Source organism: Triticum dicoccoides, chromosome 2B, assembly GCF_002162155.2.
Source record: "Triticum dicoccoides isolate Atlit2015 ecotype Zavitan chromosome 2B, WEW_v2.0, whole genome shotgun sequence".
Lineage (NCBI taxonomy): Eukaryota > Viridiplantae > Streptophyta > Magnoliopsida > Poales > Poaceae > Triticum > Triticum dicoccoides.
The window spans coordinates 309187268-309215109 of NC_041383.1; positions in this window are offsets into that span (position 1 = coordinate 309187268).

Below are 27842 nucleotides of genomic sequence, written 5' to 3' on the forward strand. Positions count from 1 at the left end.
CCATGGGCCTGGCCCAGGTCACGGGGAAAGACGGGCCGGATCGGGGTCGCGGCTGGGCCGCAGGAGCTGGGCCGAGGGGAGGCGCTGCCCCCGCTGGCACGATGCGGGCCAAGGCCCATGCGGGGAGGTGGCGTCGTCCTCCCGATCCGATCGGGATCGAGAAGAGCGGCGGTGGCGCGCCGGTGCTCCAGCGAGCAGGTGACGGCGGGGCGAGCGACGGACGTCGGAGGGGGCCGGGAACGGCGCCGGGGGCCGGATTCGGCAAGGACGGGGCCGGCGGAGGCCGGATCTGGCCGGAGGGGACGACTCCGGGGCGCGGCGGCGAGAATCCATGGCGGCGGCGGCGGTTCCCTGCGGGGAAGAGAGGAGAGCAGGGTGACGGAGAGAGGCAGGATGGAGGAGGAGAGAAAGGCACGGCAACCTGGGACGGCGGAGTTCGTCACCGGTGGCGAGGCCGAGGAGTGCGGTGGCGGGGTCAACGGGAGGAACTCCTCTCCTCCTTGGATCGGGGCGAGGCGCTGGGCGCGGGTGCCCCGGGCTGCGGCGGCAGGGATCGGGCCCGGGCGGGCCCGCGATGAGTCGGGTGGGCCGCGCGGTGGTGGACGCTGGCTGGGGGCGCGTGGGAGCACGTGAGTGGGTGGAAGCGGTGGCTGGCGGCTAATGGCTGAGTGCCAAGTGGCGCCTGTGAGGTGGCCGGCGGCGGATCTGGAGGGGGGAGGCGGCAGCTCGGCCCCCGAGGTGGGAGGAGGCGCAGCAATTGAGGAGGGGAGAGATTAGGGTGTAGGTTTTAGCCTGAAATGGAAAGGAGGGGGTCTATATATAGCAAAAAGGGGTTAGGGTTGGGGGTTCTGGAGCGTTTCGGAGCCTCCGATCGAGATCCGATGGTTCCGGTTGGAGGGGAGTTTAGGTGGGAAGTGAAGAGGAGTTGGGCTGAGAGGAGAGAAGAGAAGTGCAGCCCGACGGTAGTTTCGGAGACCGAAACATCCGACGAAGGTACCGGCAGCGGTACCGCTATATGTTTAACGGTTGGGCAGACAAACGGACTCCGAATGCGACGAAACTTGGTAGGCGGTCTACCTACAACACAACAACACCGCACGCCAGCTTTCATCCCATTCCGAGAATATTTTAGTGCCACTTATAAAATAATATTCAGAGGTGCCGCGGGCGCGTGCGAGTGTGGTCGGGCTCAGAACGAACAATGGAGAGAACTCGAAGGACCTGAACGTATGCAGGTTTTGAAAAACATGCAAATGAAAATGCAGATGATGACTTGGCAAAATGCAACATGCAACCAAATAACATGGCAACAACGACGAATAACTGAAAGACACCTGGCGCATCGAATCCGGGGCGTTAAAACACTCCTCCACTAACAAGAGATCTCGTCCCGAGATCTTAGGAACAAGACGGAAGGGAAAAGGGATGAGGTGAAATAAGAACACAAGAGAGAAGATGAACAAAGTCGAGAGCACTCGGTTAGAAAAAGATGAACGGCGAATATGACAAGAATCAAATGCTCATGGAAACAAGATAGACTCTAAAAGCACTCTGGTTAGAACAAGATAGGAAAGGAATAAGAATGGAAGAATTTAGGCAGCACTCCAGCTGAAAATGGGAGGAATAGAACATGAACTTCACCCAATGAGATGTCACTTGACGAGATGAACAATGCAATGCCTCCTGGGGAATTGAAAGAATTGAATGGAAAGAACTTAGAAGGAAGGATTGAACGGAGTTGTTGAGAAAATCAACAACGACAGAATAAGCTTGTTGTGGACTTATGGATAACCTCTCAGAAATTATGAGGTGATAACCGACCACAAACGGAAATGATAGAATAGCCGAGAAAGCTGAAGAAATGCAAAACTCCACTTCAAAAGAATACAGATAATTAATTGCACCTCGAGACACAAGAGGAAAAGATACTTGAGCTCCACCAACAAGAATCTTGATGAACTCTTTAAGAATGAATTAAATCATGAAGAACCACCATGAAGAACTCCGGTGACTAAAGGATGGTGAGATAGAATGAAGGATGAAAGAAATAAGATTAAAGCATTGCGATGATTCGGATGGAGCTTCGCGACAAGACAAGCGAGAAGCTTGGGACTCTGGAAAAAAGAAAAGACGAACAACTTAGAACCGAGAAATTATTCAACATGAACAATCTCCGAAGAAAAGAATGAATCAATTTGACCACGATGAAATGAGAATAAGAATTATGTTATGCTTATCCTTCATCAATTAAATGGATGAGAGCAATGGATCGCATACAACTTATCCATGTTGGAAAAGATTAAAGGGAGATATAGCGCAACACTTGGGAAGGTCTTCATGAGCCACCGGCCGGATTAAAAAGAACGAATGAATATATGTGAAAAGAACGGAAATAAATTGTGAACGAACCACCGTAAGAAATGACAATGAACGAAGAAAAGAGAAAGAATCACCGGGAAGAATTAGAGCAATCACGAAGATACTTGAGGGAATTTAGAGAAAAAAGAACGAAGAGATCGCGAACTGATATATAATACTTAACAGATGCACCGAGATAATTGGATGACAGTAGCTGGAATGTGAGGATGAAGAATTCTTCTGGAACGATGGCCTCCGGTGAAAAGAAATGGAAAAAAAACAACTTCTGACATAATCCGGATGAGTAAGAAAAGGAATCTCTGACAAATGGAATAATTCGAGAGGATAACATGAAGTTAGAACCACAAAACTTCAAGAGAACGGGCAAAATTTAGAGGAAAAACTCTTCTTCGATGTTCAAATGACAACGAGAAACACCACCAAAATTTGTTAAGGCACTCCGGGGGAACGAAAAAGCGAAGAGGTTGAGGCAACAATGAAAATGATGTGAAAGAGATCTTGGAGAAGGCATGTGACTAATGGGATCCATTCTTATGTCACCTTGAAAAGAATTTGAGAATAACTCCGGGAGAATTAGAAGAGTTAGGTAAGATCCTGGGAAAAGACATGTGGGTTAGGGGCCACTAAAAGAAAAACACCGTTGTAAAAGGATGTTGAAGAGATAGATGATGCACCGGAACAATTGAAATATTTGAATGAGGTGACAACCTTGAATTAATTGGAACACAGACGAATCTCCTGAGATGTCTTGAACACTCCGGAAGGATAAACTAGCGAGAGGCGAACGAGCAGGGAAAACACTTGATCCAAGGAAAAGAATATAATCACTACCGAAAATAGGAATTGAATCCACCGGAGAAGAAAAAGAGATGAAGAATGACGAACAAAAGAGAATTCACCAGTGGAAACAATTGATGAAAGACTGAAGAGGCTCCACATGAATGAAATTGACGCTCGAAAGAGACTAAGGCTCCGGAAAGAAAAAGGGTGGGAGGGCGGAAAAACAAAGGCAACTTGGACGGGGAACCAACGAATAACTTGAAGAGAAAACACCGGTTGAAATAATTGAGGAAAGAATGCAAAGGCTTCGCACGAGTAGGATGGATACTTGATTAGGGACTTCGGAAAGAAATAGGGTGGGCGGGTGGGAAAAGAAAGACAACTGAGGACGACATTGAGAAAGAACCGAGGGTTGATCTCGTAAAACAAAGAGGCCGAATCGACTTAACGAGAGGATGCACCAGATAAAAATAGCTGAGAACCAACGATCGAAAAACTAACAGTGTGATCCTAAAGAAAGTTTGAAAGGGAAAAGGAGTAATTCAAAACACCTACGTCAAGATTCCTCACGAGAGCGATGAAGGGGCTGAGGAGTAAAAAGAATTCCTACTCTCTGATATAACTAAACTCTGAAAAGGTTTCTTCTAGACTCGACAACGGCCAAACTACACGATCAATCAAGGGGGGCTCCTAAGGTCGAACGAGGATCTGATACCAACTTGTCACGCCCAATATGCGATACTATCCTAAAGAGACTCGAAGGTCCCATCAAGGATAGAACTGCATATTGATACGCTTTTGCAAGATGGATATCATTACATCAACATTACATAATAGATGGGGATACATACAAAAGGCATACAATGCCACACGAATACAACATCATCTTACATAAGAGCACCATCCGACTACGGATGAACCACAAACAGAAACTCAAACGACATCCACCCTGCTAGCCCAGGCTACCGACCTGGAACCTATCCCCTGATCGAAGGAGAAGCAGAAGAAGAACCACAAAACAAGCAAACATCACTCTCGCGTCATGATCATCACATAACCTGTACCTGCAACTGTTGTTGTAGTAATCTGTGAGCCACGAGGACTTAGCAATCCCATTACCATGGGTATCAAGACTAGCAAAGCTTAACGGGAAAGGAAGGGGTAAAGTGGTGAGGTTGCAGCAGCGACTAAGCATATATGGTGGCTAACATACGCAAATAAGAGCGAGAAGAGAGCAACCGGAACAGTCATGAAGCTAACGATGATCAAGAAGTGATCCTGAAACTACTTACGTCGAACATAACCCAAAACCGTGTTCACTTCCCGGACTCCGCCGAAAAGAGACCATCATGGCTACACACACGGTTGATGCGTTTTAATTCGGATCTGGTGTCAAGTTATCTACAACCGGAAATTAACAAATTCCCATCTGCCACATAACCGCGGGCACGGCTCTCGAAAGTTTATACCCTGCAGGGGTGTCCCAACTTAGCCCATCACAAGCTCTCACGGTCAACGAAGGATATTCCTTCTCCCAGGAAGACCCGATCAGTCTCGGAATCCTGGTTTACAAGACATTTTGACAATGGTAAAACAAGACCAGCAAAGCCGTCAGATGTGCCGACAATCCTGATAGGAGCTGCACATATCTCGTTCTCAGGGCAACACCGGATAAGTCAAGCTATGAGTAAAACCAACCCTCGAGTTTGCCTGAGGTGGCCCCGCAGGCTTCTCGGTTCGGACCAGCACTTAGTGAAGAACTGGTCCGGGGGGGCTAAAATAAAGATGACCCTCGGGTTGGCCGACCCAAGGGAAGGGTATAGGTGGTGTGAGGCAAATGGTAAAATCAAGGTTGGGCCTTGCTGGAGGAGTTTTATTCGTAGCAAACTGTCAAGGGGGTCCCATAAATCACCCAATCGCGTAAGGAACGCAAAATCAAGGAACATAACACCGGTATGCCGGAAACTAGGGCGGCAAGAGTGACACAAAACACCAGGCATAAGGCCGTGTCATCCACCCTTTACCAAGTATATAGATGCATTAATTAAATAAGAGATATTGTGATATCCTAACATAATCCTGTCCACCATGCGGCAATCTTCAACTTCACCTGCAACTAACAATGCTATGAGAGGGGCTGAGCAAAAGCAGTAACATAGCCAAGTAACGGTTTGCTAGCAAGGGTGAAAAGGTTAGAGGCTGACATGGCAATTTGGGGAGGCTTGAAGAACAAGTGATAGGTAGCGCAGCATAGCGATAGAACGAAGCAACTAGCATAGCAATGATAGTAATGAGATCCAAGGTGACGGTCATCTTGCCTGAAATCCCGTTAGGAAGAAGAACGAGTCCATGAGAAGATGAAGCCACGAAGATGAACCAAGCGTAGACGAACGAATCCTGACGATCGCAACGAAACAGGAACTATCGAGAAGAAGCACACAACATGGTAAACACACCACACATAGCCAAGAGATGATGCTCAACCAAATATGATGCATGACAAGGCTACATGAATCTACCCATGGCAAGAGATGATGCATACAAGAACAACACATCAAAGCAAGGTTAAATGAGGCCGGAAACAACATATAACAAAACCGGTAAGTCCTCATATTCAAATTTCGAAATAGGTCCAGATCTGAATGAACCTTATGTTCAAGTTGTTAAACAGCAAGTTAAGATGCACCAAGATGATCTACGTGAGATTCTAGTCAAGTTACATATTAAGTTCATTTAATTCAGAGCTACGACCTAGAAGATATGAGCAAAACAAGTTAAACAATGGCATTGATGCAAAATGCATACAGACATCAAGAAAACACTCTTAAAACAAGGATGCAACAAGGTAATATGAAACTACATGCAATTCTAAGCAAGTTTCACATAGAGCACACTCAAAACGGAGCAACGGTTCAACACATACACATGAAACAAGTTTAAAAGACAAGATGTCCAAAACAGCTACTAGGCATCTTGCAAGCATCATAGAAATAAGCTAAAGGATCTCAACATGAAAACAAAAGGCATGGTCATGAAGTATAGGTAAATCATGACAAAACATGAACACTGAGCTATCTCCAGAAATCACAATAACATGCTCAAAAGGACACAGCAAGATTGCAAATAATAACAGTTTACAGACTTGACAGAAATAACACCAGGTTGCAATGTTTAGAGCTATCAAACAACATGTTACAGGAACTTAACATGGCCAACAAAGGCATGGCATGCTAATACTAAAGATAAATAACAAAACTCCCTTATTGAACTACTTCCAAAGATCAACGGAAAAGATGGTAGCATCCATGCAAACAATATGACAGATTCAAACATGGCAGGAACAACGATAAGTAGGCATGTTGGTGAGCTTGTACAACTCACCACAGAGCAATACATGGCATGAAAAGGTAACCAACAGTAAGAAGACATGTTTATGAAGCCAATCATGGCAAGAGTAAGTTCATAGGGTGCATGGATCACTCGCAAAGCACATGGCAATACTGAACTTAATGTTAATAGGCTGACAGCAACATTATTTAGCAATTTGAGAGCAAGATTACAACAAGCTACAGCAGGCTATAAATGCAACCAGGGGCATGGATGGATAGAGCATGACATGTGTAACAAAACATCCTTAGTGAAAATCTCCAGATTGCATAGAACGACTTGTAGCAGCAGGTTTACATAGCATCATAATATAACAGAATCAGTCTAGCAAAACAGTAACAGCAAGTATCCTACTTCACGACCTCGATGCACTCACTACAAGACTCACAAAAATACATGGATTGCACCACCGTGAAGATAGCATGATGTATCTCAAAACTCATGTAGACATCAAGCTCATAGGATGCACACACAAAATGCAATGAAAAAGACAAAACAGCAAGTTCTGTTAACACACAGCAGATTAACATCATATAGCATTCTTGCAACGATGATAAGGGCATCAAGATGAACTCAAACAAACACAGCACAATGTAATTAAATGTAGAGAATCTCATTGTGAATGTTTTGATATATTATGCACGCAAAACGGAGCAGCACACATAAAGTTATGGCATGATGAATATGCACACATGATACTGATTTTTAGGGACGGCAGTTTTTCTGGAAAAAACGGAAGGGCGCAAAATAGCTAAATGACGCAAGGGCGGGACTTAGAGGGGTGGATCACCATGGGCCTGGCCCAGGTCGCGGGGAAAGATGGGCCGGATTGGGGTCGCGGCTGGGCCGCAGGAGCTGGGCCGCGGGGAGGCACTGGCCCACGCTGGCGCGATGCGGGCCGAGGCCCACGCGGGGAGGTGGCGTCGTCCTCCCGATCCGATCGGGATCGAGACGAGCGGCGGCGGCGCGGCGGTGCTCTAGCGAGCAGGCGACGACAGGGCGAGCGGCGGACGGCGGAGGGGGCCGGGAACGGCGCCGGGGGCCGGATCCGGCAAGGACGGGGCCGGCGGAGGCCGGATCTGGCCGGAGGGGACGAGTCCGGGGCGCGGCGGCGAGAATCCATGGCGGCGGCGGCGGTTCCCTGCGGGGAAGAGAGGAGAGCAGGGTGAGGGAGAGAGGCAGGATGGAGGAGGAGGAGAGAAGGGCACGGCGACTTGGGACAGTGGAGTTCGTCGCCGGCGGCGAGGCCGAGGAGTGCGGTGGCGGGGTCGACGGGAGGAGCTCTTCTCCTCCTTGGATCGGGGCGAGGTGCTGGGCGCAGGTGCCCCGGGCTGTGGCGGCGGGGTTCGAGCCCTGGCGGGCCCGCGATAGGCCGGGCGGGCCGCGCGGTGGTGGAGGCTGGCTGGGGGCGCGGGGCAGCACGTGAGTGGGTGGAAGCGGTGGCTAATGGCTGAGTGCCAAGTGGCGCGTTTGAGGTGGCCGACGGCGGATCTGGAGGGGAGAAGCGGCGGCGCGGCCCCCGAGGTGGGAGGAGGCGCTGAAATTGAGGAGGGGAGAGATTAGGGTGTAGGTTTTAGCCTGAAATGGAAAGGAGGGGGTCTATATATAGCAAAAGGGGTTAGGGTTAGCGGTTCTGGAACGTTTTGGAGCCTCCGATCGAGATCCGATGGTTCCGGTCGGAGGGGGTTTTAGGTCGGCTGTGAAGAGGAGTTGGGCTGAGAGGAGAGAAGAGAAGTGCAGCCCAACGGTAGTTTCGAAGAAAACGTCCGACGAAGGTACCGGCAGCGGTACCGCTATATGTTTAACGGTTGGGCAGACAAACGGACTCCGAATGCGATGAAACTTGGCAGGCTGTCTACCTACAACACTACAATACCGCATGGCAGCTTTCATCCCATTCCGAGAACATTTTTGTGACAGTTATAAAATAATATTCAGAGGTGTCGCGGGCGCGTGCGAGTGTGGTCGGGCTCAGAACGAACAACAGAGAGAACTGGAAGGACCTGAACGGATGCAGGTTTTGAAAAACATGCAGATGAAAATGCAGACGATGACTTGGCAAAATGCAACATGCAAGAAAATGACATGGCAACAACGACGAATAACCGAAAGACACCTGGCGCATCGAATCCGGGACGAATAACGACGAACAACGCCCTCTCCACCAGCCGCGAAACCCCAGCCTCCTCCATCCTCCACCCCATCGCGCTCAATCCACCACCGCCCTCCTCCATCACACCGGAGCCGGTACCCCGACGTCATCGTCCAACACAACCGCAACCGCAACGCCCTCAAGGAATTAGCAGCTGAAGCCGGGGCAGAGCTGTCTCCATGACGCCAACGCCGACGTGCGATGTACCATAACCACTTCGACCATGCCATCCTGCACCTCACCGCTGCCGCTCCAGTGTCGCAACCGTCCACCACACCGAAGCTGTTCCCACTATGCCGTCGTTCGCCGCCTCGGATCTGGTTCCCCGCCACCGACAGATTGCCACCGCATCACACTCAACAACTTGGCCGTGGGTTCGTCCAAGGCTGCATCGTCCTCCACAACTTCTCGTTTCTAGCGAACCACAACAAGATCGTTGGAAAAATAGGAGGACACAGCACTGCAAGCATAAAGAGGTACTCCTCTTCCATTATTCATGCAAATCTTTTGTCTCTGCTCACACCGTATTCATCACACGAAATAAACTAGTTGAGTGCTTCTTACTGCACCTTCTTCGTGATACTAAATGCACAAGGTTTCCTCCCATTTACTATTTCACCTTAGCTAGAGGTCAGTAGCCCGCCTGGATTTCAATTCAGGGTTTGTTGATTCATGATTAAAAGAAGCAGCATCCTCTTAGGCACACGGAGCACCTAGTCCGCCTGTTCGCCAAGGAAGCGGTGCATCAATGTCTATCATAGGGGTGTGGGGCGCAGGAGCTGCTTGCGCCCGATCTAGAGGTCGGCAGGGCTTGAAGGGATGGTCGGGTGGTGGTGCCAAGCACCGCGGTGCGGTGAGGTCGAGGAGAGGGCGGAGGTAGGGGACTAAGCCGGTGGTCGCTGGCGTTTCGAGCAAGATCGTCAACACCGACTGGCCGGAGGTAGATGAAGGCGATCTGCCCGTTCTTTGGACATCGGACGGTGCAGAAAAAATGGACTGAACTATTTATTTTCAGTCGACTGTTATTTTCATAGGACCACACCTTGAGGTGTGCTGGAGGAGCATCTGCATTTCCCAGCCATCCCTGTGCTCGTATTTCAAAATCCTAGAACCTAGTAATTTCGTGTGCCATGCATGTTGTAGAGCTATCATATGTCTCCCGTCATTTATTTCTCACCGACCTGCTATCAGCTACTTTTACACTATACTACTTGTGCACACACTTCACCCATACTCACACTATTGTTTTTTATGCCTAGGTATTGTTGGAAATATGCCCTAGAGGCAATAATAAAAGTATTATTATTATATTTCCTTGTTCATGATAATTGTCTTTTATTCATGCTATAACTGTATTATCCGGAAATCGTAATACACGTGTGAATACATAGACCACAATATGTCCCTAGTGAGCCTCTAGTTGACTAGCTCGTTGTGATCAACAGATAGTCATGGTTTCCTGGCTATGGACATTGGATGTCGTTGATAACGGGATCACATCATTAGGAGAATGATGTGATGGACAAGACCCAATCCTAAGACTAGCACAAAAGATCGTGTAGTTCATTTGCTAGAGCTTTGCCAATGTCAAGTATCTCTTCCTTTGACCATGAGATCGTGTAACTCCTGGATACCGTAGGAGTGCTTTGGGTGTATCAAACGTCACAACGTAACTGGGTGACTATAAAGGTGCACTACAGGTATCTCCGAAAGTATCTATTGTTTTATGCGGATCGAGACTGGGATTTGTCACTCCGTGTAAATGGAGAGGTATCTCTGGGCCCACTCGGTAGGACATCATCATATGCGCAATGTGACCAAGGAGTTGATCACGGGATTATGTGTTACGGAACGAGTAAAGTGACTTGCCGGTAATGAGATTGAACAAGGTATTGGATACCGACGATCGAATCTCGGGCAAGTAACATACCGATAGACAAAGGGAATTGAATACGGGATTGATTAAGTCCTTGACATCGTGGTTCATCCGATGAGATCATCGTGGAACATGTGGGAGCCATCATGGGTATCCAGATCCCGCTGTTGGTTATTGACCGGAGAACGTCTCGGTCATGTCTACATGTCTCCCGAACCCGTAGGGTCTACACACTTAAGGTTTGATGATGCTAGGGTTATAAAGGAAGCTTGTATGTGGTTACCGAATGTTGTTCGGAGTCCCGGATGAGATCCCGGACGTCACGAGGAGTTCCGGAATGGTCCGGAGGTAAAGATTTATATATAGGAAGTCCTGTTTCGGCCATCGGGACAAGTTTCGGGGTCATCGGTATTGTACCGGGACCACCGGAAGGGTCCCGGGGGCCCACCGGGTGGGGCCACCTGCCCCGGGGGGCCACATGGGCTGTAGGGGGTGCGCCTTGGCCTACATGGGCCAAGGGCACCAGCCCCAAGAGGCCCATGCGCCTAGGGAACCCTAGAGGGAAGAGTCCTCAAAGGGGAAGGCACCTCCGAGGTGCCTTGGGGAGGATGGACTCCTCCCCCCCCTCTTGGCCGCACCCCAAAACCCATCTAGGGCTGGCCGCCGCCCCTAGGGGGTGGGAAAACCCTAAAGGGGGCGCAGCCCCCTTCCCCCCTATATATATTGAGGCATGGGGCTGCCCATAACACGCGATTTGATCTCTCGTTGGTGCAGCCCTGCCCCTCTCCCTCCTCCTCCTCTCCCATAGTGCTTGGCGAAGCCCTGCGGGATTGCCACGCTCCTCCACCACCACCACGCCATTGTGCTGCTGTTGGATGGAGTCTTCCTCAACCTCTCCCTCTCTCCTTGCTGGATCAAGGCGTGGGAGACGTCACCGGGCTGTACGTGTGTTGAACGCGGAGGTGTCGTCCGTTCGGCACTTGATCATCGGTGATCTGAATCACGACGAGTACGACTCCATCAACCCCGTTCACTTGAACGCTTCCGCTTAGCGATCTACAAGGGTATGTAGATGCACTCTCTTTCTACTCGTAGCTGGTTTCTCCATAGATAGATCTTGGTGACGCGTAGGAAAATTTTGAATTTCTGCTACGTTCCCCAACAGTGGCATCATGAGCTAGGTCTATTGCGTAGATTCTTTGCACGAGTAGAACACAAAGTAGTTGTGGGCGTTGATGTTGTTCAATATGCTTACCGTTACTAGTCCAATCTTGTTCCGACGGTATTGTGGGATGAAGCGGCCCGGACCGACCTTACACGTACTCTTACGTGAGACAGGTTCCACCGATTGACATGCACTTGGTGCATAAGGTGGCTAGCGGGTGCCAGTCTCTCCCACTTTAGTCGGAACGGATTCGATGAAAAGGGTCCTTATGAAGGGTAAATAGCAATTGGCATATCACGTTGTGGTTTTGCGTAGGTAAGAAACGTTCTTGCTAGAAACCCATAGCAGCCACGTAAAACATGCAAACAACAATTAGAGGACGTCTAACTTGTTTTTGCAGGGTATGCTTTGTGATGTGATATGGCCAACAAGACTGTGATGAATATATGTGATGTATGAGATTGATCATGTTCTTGTAATAGGATTCACGACTTGCATGTCGATGAGTATGACAACCGGCAGGAGCCATAGGAGTTGTCTTTATTTATTGTATGGCCTGCGTGTCATTGAAGAACGCCATGTAAACTACTTTACTTTATTGCTAAACGCGTTAGTCATAGAAGTAGAAGTAGTCGTCGGCGTGACAACTTCATGAAGACACGATGATGGAGATCATGATGATGGAGATCATGGTGTCATGCCGGTGACAAGATGATCATGGAGCCCCGAAGATGAAGATCAAAGGAGCTATATGATATTGGCCATATCATGTCACTACTCTATTTGATTGCATGTGATGTTTATCATGTTTATGCATCTTGTTTACTTAGGACGACGGTAGTAAATAAGATGATCCCTTACACAAATTTCAAGAAATGTTCTCCCCTAACTGTGCACCGTTGCTACAGTTCGTCGCTTCTAAGCACCACGTGATGATCGGGTGTGATGGATTCTTACGTTCACATACAACGGGTGTAAGACAGTTTTACACAGCGAAAACACTTAGGGTTAACTTGACGAGCCTAGCATGTGCAGACATGGCCTCGGAACACGGAGACCGAAAGGTCGAGCATGAGTCGTATAGTAGATACGATCAACATGAAGATGTTCACCGATGATGACTAGTCCGTCTCACGTGATGATCGGACACGGCCTAGTTGACTCGGATCATGTAATCACTTAGATGACCAGAGGGATGTCTATCTAAGTGGGAGTTCATAAGATGAACTTAATTATCTTGAACATAGTCAAAAGACCCTTTTGCAAATTATGTCGTAAGCTCGCGCTTTAGTTCCACTGTTTAGATATGTTCCTAGAGAAAATATAGTTGAAAGTTGATAGTAGCGATTATGCGATCAGTAGAAAGCTTATGTCCTTAATGCACCGCTCAGTGTGCTGAACCCCAACGTCGTTTGTGGATGTTTCAAACATCGAACATACACGTTTTGATAACTACGTGATAGTTCAGTTAAATGGTTTAAGTAGAGGCACCAAACACGTTTTCAAAACATCGCGGAACATATGAGATGTTTCGAGGGCTGAAATTGGGATTTCAGGCTCGTGCCCACGTCAAGAGGTATGAGACCTCCGACGATTTTCTTAGCTTGCAAACTAAGGAGAGAAGCTCAATTGTTGAGCTTGTGCTCAGATTGTCTGAGTGCAACAATCACTTGAATCGAGTGGGAGTTGATCTTCCAAATGAGATAGTGATGTTTCTCCAAAGTCATTGCCACCAAGCTGCTAGAGCTTCGTGATGAACTATAACATATCAGGGATAGATATGATGATCCTTGAAATATTCATGATGTTTGACACCGCGAAAGTAGAAATCAAGAAGGAGCATCAATTGTTGATGGTTGGTGAAACCACTAGTTTCAAGAAGGGCAAGGGAACAAAGGGATACTTCATGAAACGGCAATTCAGCTGCTGCTCAAGTGAAGAAACCCAAGGTTGAACCCAAACCCGAGACTAAGTGCTTCTGTAATAAGGGGAACAACCACTGGAGCAGCATTACCCTAGATACTTGGTAGATGAGAAGGCTGGCAAGGTCAATAGAAGTATATTGGATATACATTATGTTAATGTGTACTTTACTAGTACTCCTAGTAGCACCAGGGTATTAGATACCGGTTCGGTTGCTAAGTGTTAGTAACTCGAAATAAAAGCTACGGAATAAACGGGAGACTAGCTAAAGGTGAGCTGATGATATATGTTGGAAGTGTTTCCAAGGTTGATATGATCAAACATCGCACGCTCCCTCTACCATCAAGATTAGTATTAAACCTGAATGGTTTATTTAATCTTGATCGTAGTGATACACATTTTCATGCCAAAAGATATAAGATAGTAATGATAGTACCACTTACTTGTGGCACTGCCATGTAAGTCATAATGGTATAAAACGCATGAAGAAGCTCCATGTTGATGGATCTTTGGACTCACTCGTTTTTGAAAAGTTTGAGACATGTGAACCATGTCTATTGGTGTATATGCATGAAGAAACTCCATGCAAATGGATCGTTCGGACTCACTTGATTTTGAATCACTTGAGATATGCAAATCATACCACATGGGCAAGATGACTGAAAAGCCTCATTTTCAGTAAGATGGAACAAGCTAGCAACTTGTTGGAAGAAATACATTTTGATGTATGCAATCCAATAAGTGCTGAGGCATGTAGTGGATATCGTTATGTTCTTACTTCACAGATGATTCAAGTAGTTGTTGAGAATATTTACTTGATGAAACACAAGTCTGAATTATTGAATGGTTCAAGTAATTTCAGAGTGAAGTAGAAGATCATTGTGACAGGAGGATAAAATGTCTATGATATGATCATAGAGATGAATATCTGAGTTACGAGTTTTGGCACACAATTAAGACATTGTGGAAATTGTTTCGCAATTAATACCGCCTGAAACACCATAGTGTGATGGTGTGTCCGAACATCATAGTTGCACCCTATTGGATATGGTGCGTACCATGATGTCTCTTATCGAATTACCACTATCGTTCATGGGTTAGGCATTAGAGACAACCACATTCACTTTAAATAGGGCACCACATAATTCCGTTGAGACGACACCGTTTGGAGAAACCTAAGTTGTCGTTTCTTAAAGGTTTGGGGCTACGACGCTTATGTGAAAAAGTTTCAGGCTAATAAGCTAGAACCCAAAGCGGATAAATGCATCTTCATAGGACACCCAAAACAGTTGGGTATATCTCCTAATTCAGATCTGAAAGCAATAAAGGATTGTTTCTTGAATCGGGTCCTTTCTCGAGGAAAAGTTTCTCTCGAAAGAATTGAGTGGGAGGATGGTGGAGACTTGGTATGGTTATTGAACCATCACTTCAACTAGTGTGTAGCAGGGCACAGGAAGTTGTTCCTATGGCACCTACACCAATTGAAGTAGAAGCTTATGATAGTGATCATGAAACTTCGGATCAAGTCACTGCCGTACCTCGTAGGGTGACAAGGATACGTACTACTTCAGAGTGGTACAGTAATCCTGTCTTGGAAGTCATGTTGCTGGACAACAATGAACCTACGAGCTATGGAGAAGCGATGGTGGGCCCGAATTCCGATAAATGGCTCGAGGCCATAAAATCCGAGAACGGATCCATGGACTTTGGTGGACTTGCCCGATGATCGACAAGCCATTAAGATAAATGGATCTTTAAGAAGAAGACGGACGTGGATGGTAATGTCACCGTCCATGAAGCTCGACTTGTGGCGAAAAGTTTTTTCACAAGTTCAAGGAGTTGACTACGATGAGATTTTCTCATCCGTAGCGATGCTTAAAGTCCGTCGGAATCATGTTAGCATTAGCTGTATTTATGAAATCTGACAGATGGATATCAAAACGAGTTTCCTTACCAGTTTTCGTGAGGAAAGGTTGTATGTAATACAATCAGAAAGTTCTTGTCGATCCTAAGGATGCTAAAAGGTATGCTAGCTCCAGCGTTCCTTCTAAGGACTGGAGTGAGCATCTCGGAGTTGGAATGTATGCTTTGATGATGATCAAAGATTTTGGGTTTGTACAAAGTTTATGAGAAACTTGTATTTCCAAAGAAGTGAGTGGGAGCACTATAGAATTTCTGATGAGTATATGTTGTTGACATATTGTTGATCAGAAATGACGTAGAATTTCTGGAAAGCATATAGGGTTATTTTGAAAGTGTTTTTCAATGGAAAGCCTGGATTAAGCTACTTGAACATTGAGAATCAAGATCTATAAGGATAGATCAAAATGCTTAATAATACTTTCAAATGAGCACATACCTTGACATGATCTTGAAGGTGTTCAAGATGGATCAGTCAAAGAAGAAGTTCTTGCCTAAGTTGCAAGGTACGAAGTTAAGACTTAAAGCTCGACCACGGCAGAATAGAGAGAAAGGACGAAGGTCGTCCCCTATGCTTAAGACATAGGCTCTACAGTATGCCATGCTGAGTACCGCACCTGAAGTGTGCCTTGCCATGAGTCAGTCAAGGGGTACAAGAGTGATCCAAGAATGGCTCACAGGACAGCGGTCAAAGTTATCCTTAGTAACTAGTGGACTAAGGAATTTTCTCGATTATGGAGGTAGTAAAAGAGTTCGTCGTAAAGGTTACGTCGATGCAAGCTTAACACCTATCCAGATAGCTCTAAGTAGAGATACCGGATACATATAATGGAGCAACAATTTAGAATAGCTCCAAGTAGAACAGTTATTTGGAACAGCTCCAAATAGAGCGTGGTAGCTGCATCTAGGAGATGACATAGAGATTTGTAAAGCACACACGGATCTGAAAGGTTCAGACCCGTTGACTAAAACCTCTCTCACAAGCAACATGATCAAACATAAAACTCATTGAGTGTTAATCACATAGTGATGTGAACTAGACTACTGACTCTAGTAAACTCTTGGGTATTAGTCACATGGCGATGTGACCTGTGAGTGTTAATCACATGGCGATGTGAACTAGATTATTGACTCTAGTGCAAGTGGGAGACTGTTGGAAATATGCCCTAGAGGCAATAATAAAAGTATTATTATTATATTTCGTTGTTCATGATAATTGTCTTTTATTCATGCTATAACTGTATTATCCGGAAATCGTAATACACGTGTGAATACATAGACCACAATATGTCCCTAGTGAGCCTCTAGTTGACTAGCTCGTTGTGATCAACAGATAGTCATGGTTTCCTGGCTATGGACATTGGATGTCGTTGATAACGGGATCACATCATTAGGAGAATGATGTGATGGACAAGACCCAATCCTAAGACTAGCACAAAAGATCGTGTAGTTCATTTGCTAGAGCTTTGCCAATGTCAAGTATCTCTTCCTTTGACCATGAGATCGTGTAACTCCTGGATACCGTAGGAGTGCTTTGGGTGTATCAAACGTCACAACGTAACTGGGTGACTATAAAGGTGCACTACAGGTATCTCCGAAAGTATCCATTGTTTTATGCGGATCGAGACTGGGATTTGTCACTCCGTGTAAACGGAGAAGTATCTCTGGGCCCACTCGGTAGGACATCATCATATGCGCAATGTGACCAAGGAGTTGATCACGGGATGATGTGTTACGGAACGAGTAAAGTGACTTGCCGGTAACGAGATTGAACAAGGTATTGGATACCGACGATCGAATCTCGGGCAAGTAAAATACCGCTAGACAAAGGGAATTGTATACGGGATCGATTGAGTCCTTGACATCGTGGTTCATCCGATGAGATCATCGTGGAACATGTGGGAGCCAACATGGGTATCCAGATCCCGCTGTTGGTTATTGACCGGAGAACGTCTCGGTCATGTCTGCATGTCTCCCGAACCCGTAGGGTCTACACACTTAAGGTTCGATGACGCTAGGGTTATAAAGGAAGCTTGTATGTGGTAACCGAATGTTGTTCGGAGTCCCGGATGAGATCCCGGATGTCACGAGGAGTTCCGGAATGGTCCGGAGGTAAAGATTTATATATAGGAAGTCCTGTTTCGGCCATCGGGACAAGTTTCGGGGTCATCGGTATTGTACCGGGACCACCGGAAGGGTCCCGGGGGCCCACCGGGTGGGGCCACCTGCCCCGGGGGGCCACATGGGCTGTAGGGGGTGCGCCTTGGCCTACATGGGCCAAGGGCACCAGCCCCAAGAGGCCCATGCGCCTAGGGAACCCTAGAGGGAAGAGTCCTCAAAGGGGAAGGCACCTCCGAGGTGCCTTGGGGAGGATGGACTCCTCCCCCCCCCCTCTTGGCCGCACCCCAAAACCCATCTAGGGCTGGCCGCCGCCCCTAGGGGGTGGGAAAACCCTAAAGGGGGCGCAGCCCCCTTCCCCCCTATATATATTGAGGCATGGGGCTGCCCATAACACGCGATTTGATCTCTCGTTGGTGCAGCCATGCCCCTCTCCCTCCTCCTCCTCTCCCATAGTGCTTGGCGAAGCCCTGCGGGATTGCCACGCTCCTCCACCACCACCACGCCGTTGTGCTGCTGTTGGATGGAGTCTTCCTCAACCTCTCCCTCTCTCCTTGCTGGATCAAGGCGTGGGAGACGTCACCGGGCTGTACGTGTGTTGAACGCGGAGGTGCCGTCCGTTCGGCACTTGATCATCGGTGATCTGAATCACGACGAGTACGACTCCATCAACCCCGTTCACTTGAACGCTTCCGCTTAGCGATCTACAAGGGTATGTAGATGCACTCTCTTTCTACTCGTAGCTGGTTTCTCCATAGATAGATCTTGGTGACGCGTAGGAAAATTTTGAATTTCTGCTACGTTCCCCAACAGGTATTTCAGACTCTGATGCAGTGTTGATGAATACACAAAAGAAAAGACAGAAGTTGCTCTAGTGTAATTCGAAGATAAGCACAAAGCGTTTTAGTGCTCTAAAGGGTGTAGTGTCAGCAGATGGAAACAGTAAATGTAGCTCTACAGTTGATGATCTCAATTGCCACATGCAACCATCCCGAGTGCTTGTTTTAACTTTGCGCTATCAAATGTGGTTGCATGTTGCATATGGTTTCCAGCTTGTATTGCTTCCAATTTGGTTAAATTGCATCTGCTTACTTTACACATTATACCTTTGATAATGGCATGCCTTCCTGTTTTTGATACATACTACATATGTCTATTAACCATGTTCGTACATCAAACTAATGCTCTTTTGTATCCCTCATCAATCACTTGTGATGAGATAGTCACCCCAGTGGGTTACTGTGAGACACGCTACTTGTTTAAAGAGTGCAGTGTCATCCTCCCCACATGATTCACAAGAAACAACAAGGCTAAATGAAGATAGTCAATGTAGCTCTCTAGTTGATGACCGCAATTCCCCTACACCACCATCGCAGGTGCTTGCTCTTACTTGGCAATGTCATATGTGGTTGCATGTTGCATATGGTGTCTACATTATAATGCTTCTAATTAGGGTAAATTGCATCTGCTTAGTTAACACATTATACATGTGAATATGACATGCCTTCCTATTTTTGGTACATACTACGTCTTTCTATTAACCATGTTGTTATAGCAAACTATTTTTCTGGTGTATCCCTCCTCAATCACTTCTGACGAGACACCTTCAAATTGACAGTGTAATATTGGTTGCACCTTGCATATCATTTCAAACATATGTTTGTCGGCATTCTGGATATGGGGGTATCCAGGCTTGCCTGCCTGCGGCCCACCACGTGGCTCCATCAACAGCCTGGTATGGCCCAGCTTCAGCGTCAACAACTCAAGACCCTCGTGAGGGGACAGGCCTCACGAGGCGGACGACACCAAGACCCGCGAGGGGATCGGCCTCCTCAGGCTGGCTCACGAGGGGCCGAGAGTTCTATGCGAGGTGCATCTCACGAGGCTCAGCTGACGTGAGGAATGATGACCAAGGCCAGGCGGGCGCAAGGCAGGCGCCAGCGGGCATAGAGCACCAGTTTCCTCTTCGGTGCAAGGGAGGCAAGCCACAGGCGCCAAGTCCCGAGGAATCAGCCAAAGGTTTCCATTCTGGTGCAACAAGACCAAGACCACCAGGACGCCAAGACGGAAGTCATCACCGAGCCCACCGCAGCGTCACGACCAGGGGCTTTTCGCAGGCGAAGACCACTTTAGTCAGGATAAACTGTACTACTTGTCCCCTTTCAAATGCGGCCGTTATGGGATCTCCCGCCAACATTTGGGAAGAGGAACAAGGCCATTACAAATAGGATTTAGCCACCACCATAGAGGGGCATCTAGTTGACAGCCCACCAGCTCTCTGGAGCTCAAGAACACCTCACCTCCTGAGGCCAGTTCATCCACTATACTAGTTCATCCTCAGCCCTTCGAGGTAATCCACCAAAACGCTGGAGTAGGGTATTACACCGCAAGGTAGCTCGGACCAGGACAAACTATTGTGTCACTTTGTCTCTTCGAGCTCGTCGCGCTAGGCTTAGGAGGATTGCGAGTAGGTAGGCTGGGTAGATTGAGATCTCCGCACGCACCCCAGAGTTCGAACCTTTCATGGGTTTGCGGAACCCGTAATCCAACATTTGGCGCGCCGGGTAGGGGTGCGTCGGAAATCCGCTGCTCCGTCCGCCGCATCCCGCCGCCGGCTTTGATGGCGGGCGTCCCTTCGTCAACTCGGCCGTCGCGCGCCTCCGAGGGAGCCGAGGGCCTCCACGCTTTTGCTCCTGCCTTGCGACGGGTGGAGTGGCCACCCAAGTTCAGACCAGAGATGCCGCCACGCTATGACGGCATGGCGGACCCGGCCGCCTTCCTCCATGCGTACGAGGAAGCAGTTTGGGTGGCCCGCAAAGACGACAAGGTGAAGGCCAACTGGCTCCCCATGGCCCTCATAGGTGCACCGCACGCCTGGTTGCTCAACCTGCCGGAGTCCTCTGTAGCCTCCTGGGAGGATCTGCGCGGCCTCTTCATCGCACGCTTCACGGCACTAGTGCCCCCCGTCATCGAAGCTCTCCTAGGTGGCTCGCGGGCGCCACCTTCCGACCGCCACATCAAGCAGTTCTACCAACAAGTAAGTGCCACCCAGGCAGACTCGAGGGCTCCCTCGGGCTGGGCGGCGCCCAAGGCTAACCTCACCTTCGGCCCCGAGGATCATCCAGCCGCCACGACAGGAGCAGGCGCGCTCCCGATGCTTTGCACCCCCACCATCTACAATGTGGCGGTCACCAAGACCCTCATCGATGGTGGAGCCAGCCTCAACGTGCTCTCTGTAGAGACATTCAGCCTGCTGCACGTGCCCCCCGGCCGGCTCCGCCCCACCAAGCCCTTTTCCGGGGTCGATGATGGCTCCACCAACCCCCCGGGGCAGATCCGCCTCCCCGTCATTTTCGAGACCCGCGACAACTACCGCATCAAGCTCATTGACTTCGACATCGCCTGGATTTACCTGCCATACAATGCAATCCCGGGGTACCCGTCCTTGGCCAAGTTCATGGCGGCGACTCACCCAACTTACAACCTCATGAAGATACCTGGCAGTAACGGTGTCCTCACGGTGGTAGGGGACACCAAAGACGTGGTGCAGGCCCTCAAGCTCGCCTTCAGGTCGGCGGCATCCATGCTGCCTGATGAGAAAGGGGGTCCTGGGGGCCCGGGAGGAGTGCCGACCAAGAATAAGCAACTGTTCTCCCAAGACCGAGCCGAGACAAAGCAAGTGCTGGTCAGTGAGGAGGGGACAACCAGTGCCACCTTCACCATAGGAGCTGGCCTCCCTCAGGACCGAGGGAAAGCGTTAGTCGACTTCTTGCGCGCCAACAAGGATGTATTCGCTTGGGAGCCCAAAGATCTGGTTGGGTTCCCGAGGGGAATAATGAAGCACCAACTGAAGGTATGCCCAAACGTACGGCCGGTGAAGCAGAAGGCTCGCCGCTAGTCCATCGAAAAGCAAGCATTTATCGTCCAAGAAACCCGCAAGCTGTAGGACGCTGGGGTCATCAGGGAAGTACGATACCCAGAGTGGCTGGCGAACCCCATTGTCGTCCCCAAGAAAGGAGGGAAAGAATGCATGTGTGTCGGCTCCACTAACCTCAACAAGGCCTGCCCTCAAGATCCCTTTCCGCTTCCTCGCATTGACCAGATCATGGACTCCACCGCCGAGTGCGACCTATTGTGCTTCTTGGACGCCTTCTCAGGCTACCACCAGATCAAGATGGTCGTGCAAGATGTGGAGAAGACGGTGTTCCTGACCCCATGTGGGGTGTACTGCTACACCTGCATGCCCTTCGGGCTGCACAATGTCGGGGCTACCTTCCAGCGGCTAATGCATATCGCCCAGGGCAGGCAGCTCGAGATAAACGCAGAGTCCTATGTTGATGACATAGTAGTGAAGTCTCGGGAGGCCGGGACCCTGATAGCAGATCTGGAGGAGAAGTTTGCCAGCTTGCACAAGGTGGATCTTCGGCTCAATCCCGAGAAGTGTGTATTCGAGGTCCCCTCTGGCAAGCTGGTGGGCTTCCTGGTGTCACATAGAGGGATCGAGGCCAATCCAGAAAAGGTTAAGGCAATAGAAGACATGAGCCCCCCGCAGACACTGAAGGAGATGCAGAAGCTGGCGGGCTGCGTAAACTCGCTGGGGCGCTTCATCTCCAAGTTGGGGGAGCGCGCCCTCCGGTTCTTCAAGCTGATGAAAAGGAAGGGGTCGTTCGAGTGGACCCCGGAGGCAGACGCAGCCTTTCAAGACCTCAAGAGATACCTGACCAGCCCGTGAGTGATGGTGGCACCGCGCCCTCTTGAGCCCTTGGTGCTCTATTTGGCAACCACCCCTCACTCAGCCAGCGCCGCCCCTGGTGGTGCTAAGGAAGGAGCGCCCGTCCAATGACCCTCAGCAGGACGCCCAACCACCAAGCAAGGCGCAACACCCTCAGGACAACGCGCCTGGGGCCTCGGCCAACCCAGTAGTCGATGTCCCTCCCGAGGCTGCGATTGACCCCATAGCTGGGTGGGCTCCTGAGGATGGACCTCGCGAGACCACCGAAGACCCGCTCCCTCAAGAAGAACAAGACTCCGCTGATGCCTCTCCCCTCGTCGAGCACCCTATCTACTTCATCAGCACGGTGCTGAGGGAGGCATGGGTGCATTACCCCATGCCTCAGAAGTTCTTGCTCGCGCTCCTCAGCGCCTCCCGAAAGTTGCGCCACTACTTCCAAGGCCACCCCATCAAAGTCGTTTTGGCATACCCGCTCGAGAGGGTGCTCCGGAGCCCGAATGCCGTCGGGCGAGTTGCAGAATGGAACATCGAGCTTCAGGCGTTCCATCTCGAGTTCAGCACCACCAGGGTCATCAAGGGTGCGTTCCTCGCTGACTTCGTGGCTGAATGGACTGACCTCCTCGACCATGGGGTGAGCGAGGACCGCTCCCTCTTACCTGGGGACGAGGAACCAGACGGGTGGATCATGTACTTTGATGGAGTGTTTGCGCGACAAGGCGCAGGAGCAGAGGTCGTCCTCATCTCACCCACCAAGGACAAGCTCTACTACGTGGTACAACTCTGCTTCAGCATGGCGAGAAGGTCTCCAACAACATCACGGAACTCGGGGGCTTGCTCACCGGTCTCAGGGCCGCGGTGGCGCTGGGGGTGAAGCGCCTCACCATCAAGGGCGATTCTCAGCTCCACGTCAACTTCTCCAACAAGGAGTACAAGCCCAAGGACGAGCACATGGAGGCATACCTAGAAGAGGTACGCAAGATGGAGAAGCGTTTCATGGGCTTGGAGCTGCAGCATGTGCCGCGAGGGACGAAGTAGGAGGCAGACGATATCGCCAAGAGAGCCTCCCGAAGGCTCCCCTAAGAGCCGAGGGTGTTTGAGGAGTGGCTCTTCAAGCCATCTACGGCTCCTGCCACCGCGGCTCTAGCACCACCTCGGGAGGACCTGCCTCAGGTGCCTGTGACTGGCGCCCCAGCATGCGGCCATCCCACAGGGGCCCGCCTGGTGCTTGCCCTCGAGCCTCAGGAGGGGTGCTGGACTAAAGAGTTCAAGACGTACCTACTTCAAGGGACCTTGCCAAAGAAGGAGGAGGATGGCGAGCGTGTGGCTCGTCAAGCCACCACGTACTGCATCTAGGATGGTGAGTTATATCGCAAGAGGCCCAATGACGTTTCATTGCAATGCATCTCCCGGGAGCAGGGACTTGAGCTGCTAGCGGACATACATGGTGGGGCCTATGGGCACCATTCCTTGTCACGCACTCTGGTGGGCAAGGCATTCTACAGCGGCTTCTACTGGCCCACCGCGCTCAATGACGCCACAGAGCTGGTGCGTTCCTGTGAAGCATGCCAGTTCCACACCAAGCAAATTCACCAACCTGCACAGGGCCTCCAGACAATCCCGCTCACATGGCCGTTTGCGGTTTGGGGCCTGCACATCTTGGGGTCGTTCCCTCGAGCGCCAGGGGCTACCGATACCTCTACGTCGCCATTGACAAATTCACCAAATGGGCGGAGGTAGAAGCCGTTCACACCATCCCAGCTGGATCGGCCGTCAATTTCATCAAGGGCATCGTGAGCCGGTTTGGGGTTCCTAACCGCATCATCACCGACAACGGCTCGCAATTCACTAGCAACCTTTTCAAAACATATTGTGCTAACCTTGGAACGCAGATATGCTACGTCTCAGTGGCACACCCCCGGAACAATGGCCAAGCCGAGCGGGCCAATGCAGAAGTCCTGAGGGGGCCTCAAGACAAGAACATTCAAGAAGAAGCTCGAGGCCTGCGGCAGGGGCTGGCTCGACGAGCTACAGTCCGTGATGTGGTCCATCCGCACCACCGCGATCAAGCCAACGGGAGAAACGTCGTTCTTCCTCGTCTATGGAGCAGAAGCGGTTCTCCCACACGAGGTCAAGCATCGCTCCATGCGAGTCCTATCGTTCAACGAGGCACGTCAGGATGCCACGCGGGGAATGGATCTCATGGTGGGGGTAGGGATGCTGCCGTCAAGCCTCGCTCCAGGCGGCAAGATACCAGCAGGCGCTGCGGCAGTATCACTGCCGCAGCGTCCGCTCCAGGACGTTAGAGGTGGGCGACCTCGTCCTGAGGCGGGTGCTCTCTAGGGAGGGGCTGCACAAGCTCTCTCCCATGTCGGAGGGCCCATTTAGGATTGCCCGTGTCTCCAGGCCTGGCACCGCGCACCTGAAGACACAAGACGGGGTCCCCATCCAGATCCAGCACCTCCGGAAGTTCTACCCCTGAAGAAAGGCTTCGACCAGTGAAACAACGCTCCGGCCTGTGAACGTCTGTGCTCATGACACTCTCGCGTAATAATGAGTGGGGTTGTACACGCCCCGGAGTCTCCTGAGAGCTGCCCTGGGGCATCACGGGGGCTCCCTCCCACGTCTAAGTGGTAGCACTTAGCTCCGCGCTGGTGAGAAGACTAGATTAGGTGACGGACGAGGCTGTTCATTTTCTTTTTGAAGTTGCTTGTAGTCTTTTAGCAATGTTTCAATGGATTTGGTGCTTTCGTGTTTTGGTTCACCGAGTTAATTTCTTCTCCTCCCGCTCGTTTGTTTTTTTGGCCTGAGGATGGGAGAGAGGTGGCAATTGCCCGTCACTCTCCCTCGTGCACCTTGCGCATGGGGGCTAGGCAGGTGTGCACGCCTTGGGCCTACCCCCGTGCGCGCCCACCACGCCGAACCCCGTTGCCCTGGTGCTCCGCCTTGTCCTCGCGAGGACCCCTCGATCAAGCTCACAGGCATCAACACACCTCATAACCATGCCACCCGGGAAGCGCGACGTGGTGCATTAAGTCATAGCTAATCTATGATAGGGGGCTCGCATAAGGAGGAGTGAGGTGCTCGTCAGGTTTTCTTTTCCTTTAAAAGCAGCCTTGCAGCAGTTCTGCGGCGGCTCCTGAGGCTTTGAGGTGTCTCTCGAGATCTATGGCCTCCGGCTCCCTAGGAAGGGGGCCTTGTTGAGTGCCAGAAGCCAAGTCCTCGCGAGGCATAAAGCTACTGCGCATATCAAGCTAAGTTTTCCTATCCTAGCCTACTTAGATCATAAATATTATAGCACAACATCAAGATAGCAAGCATAGCATAAAGGGCATAACTGCCATAGTTCATTACACGCCCCGGCGGGGTACACCATCTTTTTTTCGAATTACAGGAGAAAGGAAAGGCTAAGCAAAGAAGACCCGAGGGCGTACGAACCCGTCACCAGCGCCGCATCCTCAAGTAGCGCCTCAAGGTGGCCCGGTGTTCCACCAGTTCCCCCATAGGCGACTTGAGGATGCGGCCGGTCTTGAGTCCATGTTCGGCGGCCCCCAGGCTCACGCCAAACTCCTCTCCAGCTTCACTCGAGCGCTGCGGCGGGACGAACCACCACCATCCTCGACCCGAGCGCGACGGCGTGGGGGCCAGTCGTAGCCACCACTGCTCGAGCTCTCATCTGAGGAAGAGCTGCCATCGCGAGAAGAGGAGCATGCACTGCCAAGGCCAAGCTCACCTTCGCCACCCTCATCATCGTTGCCGTCCTCCTGGCAGCACCCCATGCGGCGGCCGTCCTCCCTGAACACCCTCAACTAGAGCGCCAGGCCGTCATACTTGAAGTGTAGGGTACACCTTCCGCCCAGGCCTCGCATGCGGGAGAACGTCTGCCAGCCGCGGGTCAGAAGCACTCTGCCAGAGGCGGCTACCTCAGTCCCGACCCATGAAGCTCTGTTGCAGCAGTCGTCAGCCTGCAGCTAGAGACCATCGAGCCCCGAGGATGGAAGCTCGCTGGAGAAGAAGCGCGGAAGCCGGAGCAAGGTGTCGGCCGGGCTCTCCGACCACACCACGAACTCGGGAAGCACATCCAGCAAGGAGAAATGCGGCCGAGGAGGGCACACGATCACGGCGCGCCTCCCCGTGTCATGGGGGCTGCTCTGAAGCTAGTGGCCCCCACCGCGAGAAGAGGTACCATCATGGGCACAAGAGAAACGCCGGCCCTGGGGTATGCACGCCCGCGCCCCCTGCCACCGCGGGGTGCTTGCAGGGACGGCCGCGGCCTCTCTTGGGAGGCGGAGAGGCTGGTCCCTCCTTGGAAGCTTTCCCCTTTTCGGCTGCCGAAAACCTCCTTGGCGGCGCCATGGAAGCAAGCCAGAGGAGGAGAAGAAGCAGGCGGCGAGAAGACAAAGGAGAAATGAGCGAGGGGGCTCTGCCCCTCCTCCACATTTATAGCCAAGGAAGGCCAGCCGCCAGCCTCCACAACCTCGCGCCATGATGATCTTCTGCATGCCGCATCATCCCGACAAGTCGAACAATTTCCGAGGTAACATGAGGAAGTGGAGACGCCCATGTCCCATGAATCTCCACACGTCATCAAGGCCGTAGGCGGTTAGGGCCCGTGGTGCTCCGCACTTGCCCTTTGGATTCGCCTGGAAGCCAAGTCCGAGCGTGCCTTGGGCCCGGGGGCTACTGTCGGTGTTCTGGATATGGGGGTATCCAAACTTGTCTGCCTGCGGCCCACCACGTGGCTCCATCAACAGCCTGGTACAGCCCGGCTTTAGCGTCAACAACTCAAGACCCTCGCGGGGGGCCAAGCCTCGCGAGGCGGACAACACCCAGACCCCCAAGGGGACCGGTCTCCTCAGGCTGGCTCCCGATGGGCGGAGATTTCTATGCGAGGTGCACCTCATGAGGCTCAGCTGACGTGAGCCATGACGACCAAGGCCTGGCGGGCGCCAGCGGGCGCAGAGTGCCAGTTTCCTCTTCGGTGCAAGGGAGGCAAGCCGTAGGCGTAGAGTCCCGGGGAAACAGCCAAAGGTTTCCATTCCGGTGCAACAAGACCAAGACCACCAGGACGACAAGACGAAGGTCATCACCGAGCCCACCGCAGCGTCACGACCAGGGGCTTTTCGCAGGCAAAGACCACTTTAGTTAGGATAAGTTGTACTACTTGTCCCCTTTCAAATCCAGCCGTTGTGGGATCCCTTTCCGCCAACATTTGGGAAGAGGACCAAGGCCACTACAAATAGGACATAGCCACCACCATAGAGGGGCATCTAGTTGACAGCCCACCAGCTCTCTGGAGCTCAAGAACACCTCACCTCCTGAGGCCAATTAATCCACTGTACTAGTTCATCCTCAGCCCTTCGACGCAATCCACCAAAATGCTGGAGTAGGGTATTACACCGCAAGGTGGCCC